Consider the following 11,741-nt stretch of genomic DNA (forward strand, 5'->3'; position numbering starts at 1 on the left):
TGGCCTATCGGCCTTGATAAGTGGTGACGCTAATGTAAAAAAAATAAAAAATAAATAAAAACACGGTAAATATGAATATTTTTTACACCTTCGACCAATCCTTTAAAATTAACCCTTTCATGGGTTTTGTATGGTGCTGAAAACAAAAATCACGTTAAAAATTCGGCAAACAAGGAGTTTAAAATATCTGAAGAAATCTTAATTTCAAAAAAGGTTTTCGGGGGCGGGGGATGAAAATGAAAATGACGCTTAAAATTCCGGCAAACAAGTAGTTTCCAAAATATTTAAAAATGTTAGTTTAAAAAAAGTAGGGGATCACTTGTACATAATAATTTAACGTACAATGATCACCCATTTTATGTGGGGTGAGGGTCAGCGTACATTGAACACAATTCCACGTAAACTGCACACCCACATTTTTAGGGGGGGTTCTAACAGGCATTAATAATCGATGTCACGTGCACCTAACACAAGCAAAAAAAGGGGGGGGGTTCACTTTACGTAAAATTGTGTCAGTGTACGGTGACCCCCCCCCCAGGCATTAATAATCGATTTGGCGTGCACTAACCCCAAAACAAATAAAGTGGGTGCTCATTTTACGTTAAATTGAGTCTATTGTACGTTGAGCGCCCTCGCCCCTTAAAAATAAATGTGGCCATTAAGTAACTGCTCATTTCGCGTTATATTATTATAGAAAAGTGATTCATCTCTTCTTTTTTATTCAATCTTCATCCCAAACAAGACACAGTGCTACATTGAAGTATGGGGATACAATCGGGGACATAAGTTGCAAGGGTATTATGAAGGGAGATGACTAGCAAGATGTCTGTTCACATTACATTTGAACTTCTGCATGTCAGCACTGTTGGGAAAGCAGAATCCCGGAAGGAAGTTATAAAGTCTAGTTCTGGGGAAGAAACTATTGGAGTAGAAGGTTTTCTTATACCTAGGGATCTCTACTGTGAAGGGGTGGAATTTGGCTGCTTGTCGGGTTTGTCGTGGTTTCACGTCGACGAGGGTATAAGTGCTTGTAGTTCGTCAGAACATTCACCATTAAAGTACTTGTAGAGCAGGCAGAGAGAGGCAATATTTCGTCGATGGGACAGAGGCTGAAGCTTAGGTGACTTTGGCGACTCTCTTTTGAACCCTATCCAGGAGTGAGAGACAAGTAGCAGTTGCATCAGTCCAAATGTGACAACAGTACTCCATACATGGGCGAATGGTGGCCTTATAGAGGTACAGGATACTTTCAGGCGTAGGTAGTTTTTTAGCACATTAGAGAGAGCCCACCTTCTTCGCAACAGCCTTGACAATGCTCTCAATGTATCAATTCCAGTTCATGTTTCCTGTAAACGTTAGGTCGAGGTGCTTAAAGGAAGTACTTTCGGGTAATGTGTTCTTGGCTATTGCTATTGGTGGTAGAGAAGGTTTCTTGTAATTATTGAAGGAAAAAATCTTACTCTTGGCAGCATTGAATGTGACCATTCATTTTTGCCCTCATTCCACTACAGATTGGAGGTCATCGTCTAGTGTCTCTGCGATTTCCTTAGATATGTATTCATTTGTTTTCCCCTCGTGCCTATTATAGAGAATGGTGTCATCAGTAAATATACCCATCTCAGAAACAATTTTATCAGGAATTTCATTTATGAATTTCAGGAATAATAAAGGTCCAAGGATAGACCCCATGTATATAATATTGTGTAGATTTACGCCCGTCGAGGAGAACCTGGATTTTGTAAAATTATTTTTACATTTAATCAGATCTTGCAATCTACTTTTATGCCGGATATGTTTTTGCGTTAATTTAGTGTTCAACACACACGAAAACGTTTAAAAGTGATAATTTTAAAGGATTTTTCAAGTGTGGAAATACTCTTCATATTTACCAAAAATATCAATAATGCAAGATGAATTTTTACAATGAGTAAATGTGTATCATTTTATAATTTATAATTAAAAGCGTTGAACAATACAAATTATAATTTTGGGTCATTATTTTTACATTGGAGAGGGGAGACTCTTTTGTAAATATTCTTCCAGCTTACGATTGAATTAAAAAATAGCATGAAAGTTGAATTTTACCTGATAACACTAATTAAAAATAACGCGGTATCAAAAATGGATAAGGACCAAATTTTTAAGTAGATATTGATCTAGGATGCATATGATGGCAAAACGCGATACCATCGCGCAATTTTTAAATAGTTTTTTTTCAAGTTAAATTAATGTTTTACGATATTTTTTTTATTACAGTGTAAGGCTGAAGTACAGATTAGTTACAAAACACTCTCCCCATGTAAAGAAGGGCTTTTAAAATAATAAGATTATTATTTCAGCTTTTTAGCATGATTACATTTTCAATAATAACGTGATTAAATTTAAAGTTTAAGAACCAGATTCACCATTGTTTGTTATTGAAATGAACTGTTCTGTTTATAATGTTTACTTTTACAGCTTAAATAGCGTTTACATTTATATGTGGTAACGTACAGGGGACTACTGGAATTTAGTTCCCTTTAAGGGACACAGGGTCCGATATTTTTTTGTCACCATAACTTTAGTCTTGTCAAATAAAATGCTTTGCCTTTAACCATACCTAGAAAAATACCCTGAACATTCCACCAAATTTTGCGACAACCCCACCCAGGCCTAAAATGAGGTGTCTATTCTGAAAGCCATTTTTAACATGAGGAAGTTAGGGGTTGGCAAACGACAAAAACAACAACAGCCGTATTAAAATTTTTACGCGGGAGGGAGGATGCATGCTACAACCGGGCAACGCCGGTTAACGATCCTGCTAGTATTATAATATAATTCACCTTTAAAAACTTTCACATAGAAAAAAAGATACATATATCAGAGAGGCGGTAGCACTCTCTATATAGGGATGGCCCGTACACGCCTATATACGCCTACAAAACAAAACTATCCAAATCTCAACTAAAATCAACTTATAAGTTTCAAAAAGCACATATTAATACAGAAAAGCGTCTTACGAATCCAGCGAGTGTCAGAACGTCGGTTAAAATGTCAAAAGAGAGAAAAAAAGGGTACAAAAATGGCCAATTGTTCTTCTTTCTTCTTTCTTCTTTCTTCTTCTTTCTTCTTTCTTTTGAGAAGATGTATCTCGGTGTACGAACGGTCTCTGACAACAGTTCAAGCATCAATCGACTGCTCTTTACACGGAGAAGTGCAGTGACCCATCGCTTTTTAGCTAACTCCATAATTAAATAAGATTACGTGTAATAACAAGTTTTAAACACTATATACCCAATGTAGACAGACCACTTCGAACACGGAAATTCTCTCAAAAGGGACAGCTCCAAATAATACACCGGATGCTCACAGACGTTCCAGTTTGCCAGTGGCCTATATTTCTTGGACGCTGAATATTTGAGGTGAACGTTAAGGTTTTTTCTTTAAACAGTAACCCACCAGCGTAAATGAAACCACGAAATCTTTATCTCAGTTGATCAAAATTGTTATAAGAGTAACCTATCAGCAAGTACGACGTCAAAAAACAATGTTATAAAAACAAATAATTCTTCAGATTTTGGACTGTAAAATATGTACAAAATGTCAATGCTGTGACCAGGATTCGAACCTAGGTTAGCACGGCCACAACGTGGGGTTCTAACCTCTAGACGATCACGGCTAACACTGACGTCTGTCGCTCTTGGTAGAAAGACACATGACTACTGTCAAACTATTGAAAAATAAGGAGGAAACTTGAAATTCTCACGCATGCGCAAAAATACACTATAGCAATCATTGTTAAATGCAGCTGAATCTCTTTGCTCGCTAAGAAAAGTAGATCAGACCTGTTCTTCTAAGAACTCACCAAACGCCAAAGGAAATAAGTTAAATTAACCGCAAAAGAAACTGCAAGAAAGTCATCTTCTAAGAACTCACTGGAAGCTGACCAAAAAGAATCAAAATCCAAGCCCTAGCCACAAAAATAACTAGATATTGTGGCTACTATACACAATCTACTAATAAAAACAAGTAAGTTTTCTAAAATAAACTACAATAAATTAACCAAGTAACCTCACACTGTCACTGATTAGGACTTCATATAAAGATAACAACTACACTATTGGTGTATATACCGTTCCACACTTTAACTATTGGTGACGGGGCAGTATCTCGATTCTACGAGAGTTGTCTTGCTATAAGATAAGTGATATTATAGTAAGATACACATAAGTGTTATATGTTTACATTTAATAAAAAATGCCAAAGTCAGCACGTAGTAAAAAAGCTCAGAGAAATATAGACTATGAAAAAAACAAAGTCAAGGTATTATCTGAGCAAAAAGAATACTATCAGAAAAATGCTGAAATAATAAAAAGTAAGTATCATGCAAATCCTGAGGCAAAAGCACGGTATAACAGGGATCCCGAGGGGAAAAAACTGCCTCACGTGCTCTTTATAACAAAGAACCAGAAAAAAGAAGGCTGCCTCACGTGCTCTTTATAACAAAGAACCAGAAAAAAGAAAGCTGCCTCACGTGCTGACTCAAAAGCACGGTATAACAGGGATTCCGAGGGAAAAAAGCTGCCTCACGTGCTCTTTATAACAAAAAACCAGAAAAAAGAAAGCTGCCTCACGTGCTGACTCAAAAGCACGGTATAACAGGGATTCCGAGGGAAAAAGCTGCCTCACGTCCTCTTTATAACAAAGAACCAGAAAAAAGAAGGCTGCCTCACGTGCTGACTCAAAAGCACGGTATAACAGGGATCCCAAGGGGAAAAAGCTGCCTCATGCACAAACTATTATAAAAAGACCTAAAACCCAGCAGGAAGCGACCTGCTACTAATAGAGGCGGCAATGAGCCGCCTCCTAAAAAAGACAATACTATCATGAATGTAAGTTTAAAAATAAGACTGTAAGTAAAAATACTAATTAACAAGAATAAAAAAGCATTGGAAATGCAAAAGGATATAGGGATGGTATGCCAAAAAGTATACAAACAAGATAGCTATGAATGGCTAGGCACATGGAAATAGAATTGCATCCAAAGTATAGCCCTATAGCTTTTTACAACTGTAATGATGGCACGGAATGAAGATTGGAGAAAAGCTATAGGGCTATACTTTGGATGCAATTCTATTTCCATGTGCCTAGCCATTCATAGCTATCTAGTTTGTATACTTTTTGGCATACCATCCCTATATTCTTTTGCATTTCCAATGCTTTTTTATTCTTGTATTATATAAAATAACAACAGGTGAAACTTATCGGCTACAAGTTCACTAAATATGTTTTCGGTTAATTCCAACATTTTTCCTGCACGGATATTGAATTATTTAAAGAACCGTTAAAAGGACTCTATCACATTAGAAATAATGCAATACCATGGAATATATATATGACTTAAGTTTTACCTCCCAGCCTGGAATATGCTATTAAAAAAAATGCAATTACTTCTGGAATTTACCAGTATTCATCGGATTTTATAACGGTTCCTGTATATTCATTATGTATACCTTGCGTATCCTTTTAAAACTATCACCTCGATTTTAATTTTTCACACTATCATCTCATTTTTAATTTTCAATATATGTGTTAATAAATAAATTTAATAATTACACATATTTATTTTGCTGACAACATTTCCTCCGATGAGATGAGCCACTTATTGAAAGTCTATAGATTAAGGAAAATACTTTGATAATTGTCTTTAACTTTGTCTAACAATAAATTTGGTTTTCATCATACATGATTTAAGTCCAAATCTCCATATATCTATATATCTATATACCTCTCCATCTCTCTCTCTCTCTCTCTCTCCTTCTCTCTACATATATATATATATATATATATATATATATATATATATATGAGGGAGTGATAATTAAACAATAACATCGAGACTTTAAAAGGAGACCCATCGGAATAATGCAAAGCTCAACAAATTGTATTAAAGCTTGTATAGAAACCAATAAAGAAGGAAAATGAGGATATAAAACTATATACTAATATATATATAGATTTATTCATTTATTCAGTAAGGGTGATGTATTAATCAAGGGTTTAGAGTAAGTAAGAACTCTTTATACTATGGTATTTCGAAGCTTAATGATATTTTTTCGAATAAAATGTGATCATTGGTCCGCGTACATGTTATTCTTGGTATATCTTCTTTTCTTCCTCGCTGAGACGTTACTTCACACACGGTGCATACAATCGCCATACGAGCGTCTGCGCTGTGTAACAAAAAGAATTTGTTGAAGCAAGCTCTGAAATTTTTTAAGTTTTCTGCTCTTAAATTGACAGATAATCACATTATGATGTTTGATTTGTAATTTCATTTATTTATAGCGCTAATTGTAATGTTTAAAATAACATTTTAAGGGTTAAAATATTGATTATTAGCCTTTATTCTGCTTTGGAAATCGATTCTTATAACAACCAATCAAAACTATATGAAAGAATTGTGTTTTTTTTTAATGTGATCACGCGCATGCACACACACACACACACATACATATTTTTTATGCATATGATTAACTCCTAAACTAATGAACAAATCATTATGGATTATTGAATATTTATTCTAGAGAACCCAGTAATAAAGTTAGACAATGTTTTTATATGAACTTTACTATTTAGGGGAAAGTCAAAGTTAAGTTATTTTATGTAATGAAACTTTTATGAGACTGTTGCATGTGTACGCATACAGCAATAAAATTGACGACTCCAATCGATGAACTTATAATGATGTACGTATGCTAGGAAAACTAGTGAGTAACGTTTTTTTAAACTTTGTCATTAAGAGAGCGGTATTCCCTTTACCTAATCCTACACCATTAAAACAATTTAAATTTGTCAGTACGAGTTCCTACCGAATAAATTGTATTTTGATCTTAACGACATGGATAGTGTACACATGTGTCGCTTATATATATATACAAAATTCTATACTTATTATATATATATATATATATATATATATATATATGTGTGTGTGGGCGTCTCTGTGTGTGTGCGTGTGCGTGTGTGCGTGTGTGCTGAGGCGGAGATTATTTTAATAATGTGTATTTTATGGAAAGCCTTTTCATTTAATGGTAAAGTTATCATTTCCCCCCAGTTATTGAGAATAAATATGAAACAGCTACAACCAGCATTGTGCCCTTCGACAAAAAAAAAATGTTTAAGGTTCCATCAAATAACGACATAAAAAATGGTATCTACTACCCAGCTTATGTCTTTTTGAAATTTCGCTCAAATGCAAATGCAGTTAATTTGTCATCCTTAAGTTTGAACTACAATGTTGTTTGTTTAATCATAGTAAAGTTGGAAATGTAATTTTTATTAGCCTATCATTCTTTTCTAAAACAATATTTCTGTTGGTCTCCCATGTATAACCAATAAAATCCATTTCTCTTGGTCTGTCATGCTTAAATTACAAATCACATTTTACGTTGGTCAATCATGCGTAAGTTTGTAATAGCACTTTTTTGTTTTTAGACTTAAGCTTGAAAAAGCATTTTGTTGATCTCTCATGAGTGGGAATAGCAGTTTCGTTGGTCTGTCATGCTTAAATTTTAAATGGCATTTTCATTGGTTTGTCATGCGTACGTTTGAAATAGAATTTTCCTTGCCTGTCTAAAAGTGAATCGTTTCTTCTTTTCGTTTTACCTGGAGCATCATTAAAGTTTAATGCAGCACCATCCTTTAGATCGAAGCGCACATGCGTGAATGAAACGAAAATAGGCAAAAGATATAGTAAGCCCTATTTGTAACATGCTTCCTGGCATTATATTCTTAAAGCCTGATTATCACTTCCGACGGAAACGCCGACGAATTTGCCTTCACCGCACGGCGAGGCGATGATCCAATGCCGGAATATACTCGTCGCCTGTCGACACACGACTAATGGAAAAGAGATTGAGGTGTGGAGAGGGTCGAAATGGACGAAACCTTCCAATTGATTTTAACAATATAAAAATACAGACTGGCCGATATAGCTAATGCATAAGCATAGTTTGAGTGAGGCGGTATTGGTTTCTTGAAAGAGTACATCAGCAGCCTCTCACTTATGGAATTCACGAAGACTCATATCAATTTGGCTCTATACCCGACGTCTATTAAAAATCAATACATGAATGGAAATGGAAGTAATGATTCAGCCATTTTATCTCACTATACTGGATATCTGTTCAATGTCAGTCTGTAACCAAAACTACGTCATGCTTATTTTATTTTTCTATTTGATCGAATTTACTACTAGAACGGCTGCACTGTGTGACATGTTTTTCTCGATCTATATAAAGTTAGTTCATCTTTATATAGCTGTATATACAGGAATAAGTTCGAAACTAATTATCCGAACACTATTATTAATTATTTGGAACATCGCTTCTAGGCATAAAATGTTGTAATGTTGACTATATTTACTTTATTTAGTTTGCTGTAAACGGGATAAAAAACGGATATGGAGTCCATTCGTGAAAATTAAGATTACTCTGATTTTTATAACCTTTTGAATATAGTTCTTTATAAGTGTTCTCTACATTTCATATTCTTTGAAGTTTTTAAAGGGATTTGAAGGACACAAATGTCTTATTCAGAATTCAAACCTTTCAGATTTTCATTGAATTCGGACCGGACTTGTTATACACGAATTAAGCCAAATACCCTGAGGTTCAATTTCTTCCTAAGACACATTAAATTTTATACGTTTTCAAGAATCGAAACCAGCTGATGTATTTATTAAACTTGAAATGCAGATTCAAGAAAAAGTTTCGAATTATATATTGACTTAATCTTCGTAAAGTGAGATACAAGTGGTGCAAAACTATTCTGTTCTGTTTACAAATCCTCGAAAGTGTATACTTCTCGTTTCGATATATAAATAGATGTATATTTGATGTGTCTTATATTATTCATAGCTTAGTAATATGTACCTATTTACTATGCCTCCCCACGGGACAGAGTTAGACACCAGGGTCGTTTTTTAACGTGGAGAAAAGGTACAAAAATAAAAATTGTCTCAGTCGTGAACGACTTCTCCTCCACCGAAAGAGAACAAGAAATAGAAGTGCAGCATCTGAAGAACAGATACTACACTTTGATCCTGAAAACCAGGATGAAAACCACTAAAATTATTACAAACTTGGTTAAAGCGTTACATAAAAACAGAACTGAGGAATAGAGTAGAAAAATGTATTATTGAATTTGTTCGTTTAGCCTGTGAACAATTCTGTTTGCTTTTCAAATCCCGACCTCACATTAAGGCAATTTCTTTTGGTGTTTATTGTATATGGCAGTGTTGGGAAGATTAATCAGGGTCGGGAATCGTGAATATCGGAACTTTGAGGGTTATCGGAATCGATATCGCAATCAAAATAACGTGTGTCTATTTTCCGATGCTAAAAATGATTTTTTAAATGTTTTTTTTTACTGGGATTTTTTTCTGAAACGAAATTTTCTATTGCTGGTAGTAATAATAAAAAAAATCAATATTTATTGGTTTTAACCTACGAGTAAAACTAAAAATCATTTCCTAATAGTGTGTTTCTTTTACGTTTGAGAAAATATCTGATATTTAATATGTGGCTATATTATGTGAAATGACAGTGAAATATTTGCACATTTAACATTTGACAATGACAAAAAGGGTCGTTTACGATTATTTTTTAAATTATTATCAGAGGTAAATTGAGATTTTGGAGCTAATAGATTTTTTATTGTATCACACTAAAATAAACACTATAATTTTGATAAGTAATGTAATTTTAAACATGAATAATTAAATAAGAAAGTTTAGGCTCTCTAACATTGTAAAATTATAAACTACTTTTTATGAAATGAACAAAACAAGTACACACATATATGCATCTATTTATTTATTAGTATATTAAATATAGCGATAACGCCTTTTTCCCTTAAACATTTTCCTGCACAGTTTAAACACAAACTACATGCTAATGCAAATTAAGGATTAAGAAGCGTTCGAATTTAAAACCTTTATTTTAATTATTCTACCACGCCGTAATTTGCGACTAACTAAGATGATGCCTATCTTACTAAGCACCGATCAAATATTCTCACCCTCTCTTACTGTATATATTTAGCCCCCACTCGCTCTTATACTATGTATCATAAATTACCCTCGCCTATGTGTCACTCTCTTTCCCCTCCCTCCCCGTCTCTCTCTCTTTCTCTCTCTCTCTCTTTCACTATGTATGGCATACTTTGGGGTAATTGCACAAAGTCCAGGGTAATTGCGCCAACTTTTGGCAACCACGCATGTAAATAGCACTTATTTACTTGGTGTAATTAACCTCAGATTTAACACAATTACCCCAAAGTACAGTAATTATAAATAATTATTATACTTTGTATTTAAAGACACATGTGTTTCATGTTTTCGCAATCATCAATAAAGGAGGTGACAATTCCTACCAGTTTGGAGATTCGAATGTAGTCATGAAGCCATATTTGACTCCATTCGCTAATCTTTACATCCAGGTCATTAATGAAGGGAATAAACAATTTATAAACGCAAAATTCGGGCGTTAACAATAGACAGATAGTCTAGAGTATTTGAACGAGCGGAAGTCCTGACCTTGGATTAAAGCAAGTTGACTGCCTTTTAGTTTTCATTTACCAGACAGTACCCATCCTTAAATATTCTTAAAGAGGCTAGATGTTTGTTTCGTCTTTTGCAAATTCCTCAGTATATATTAATTTAAAGAATAACGACCTACATACAGACTTGTTCGAATTTACAATGCTGAGACAAAATGACGAAATTAGGGAAATAAAAGTAGTATGGATGGTATTAGCTTTATAAAAGAAGAATAAGAGATAGTAGAATGGAGTAACTAAATAAATAATGCAAACAAAAAAGAGGAAATTAATGTAAGAAGGTGATATAAATAAATAAACGACGTAAACAAAAAGGAAAAGAGAGAAAAGTAAAATGGTGACGTAAATGATGTATAGGATGATAGAGTGAATTACAGGAAGGGAATAAGAAGCGTGCATAAGTTAATGACGTAAATAAAAATAAAAATAAAAAGAGAAAGATAAGAAATGGACAGCGTAAATAAATCAAAGACGTCATGCATGAGAGAGGGAGAGGAAGAGGATTATATACATACATAGATGACGTAAATAAAGAGGAAAAGGAAAAGAAATGTGATATTAAATGGATGGTGTTCAGAAATACGTAGGAAAAACAGAAAAGGAAAAATAGAGGAGAAAAACAAGATAATGGCGTAGATAAATGATGTAAAGAAAGCGTGAAGAAGAGAGAAAAAAGAGACTGGCATAAATAAATAAATGACGTAAATAAAGAAAATAAACGGGAGAACGAATAAAAGAATACCTTAAATAACATAAATCAAGCATAAAAGAAAAAAGGCACAGAAGAGCATATGAATAAAGGCACAGAAAAGAGAGAGAAACACTGAAAGAGAATGGAATAAATAAATGACAAATAAAAAAGAGAATAAAGAAAGTTGCTACGATAATCAAATATCTGAATAAATAAATGATGTAAATAAAGAAAGAAAAATCGGACGGTGAAAGGATGACATAAATACATAAATGACGAGAAGAAAAAATGAAGAAAGCCAGAATGAGAACAAGAGCAAGACGCGTAAGTAAATAAACAACGTAAAGAACGGGCGAAGATAAAAAGGGGGATAGATTGATTGCTGCAAATAAATAAATTACATGAATAAAAAAGAAAATGAACAAGCGTAAATTTAAATTGATAATAT

The sequence above is a fragment of the Euprymna scolopes genome, chromosome 23, assembly GCF_053919585.1.
Source record: "Euprymna scolopes isolate OS-2025 chromosome 23, ASM5391958v1, whole genome shotgun sequence".
Lineage (NCBI taxonomy): Eukaryota > Metazoa > Mollusca > Cephalopoda > Sepiida > Sepiolidae > Euprymna > Euprymna scolopes.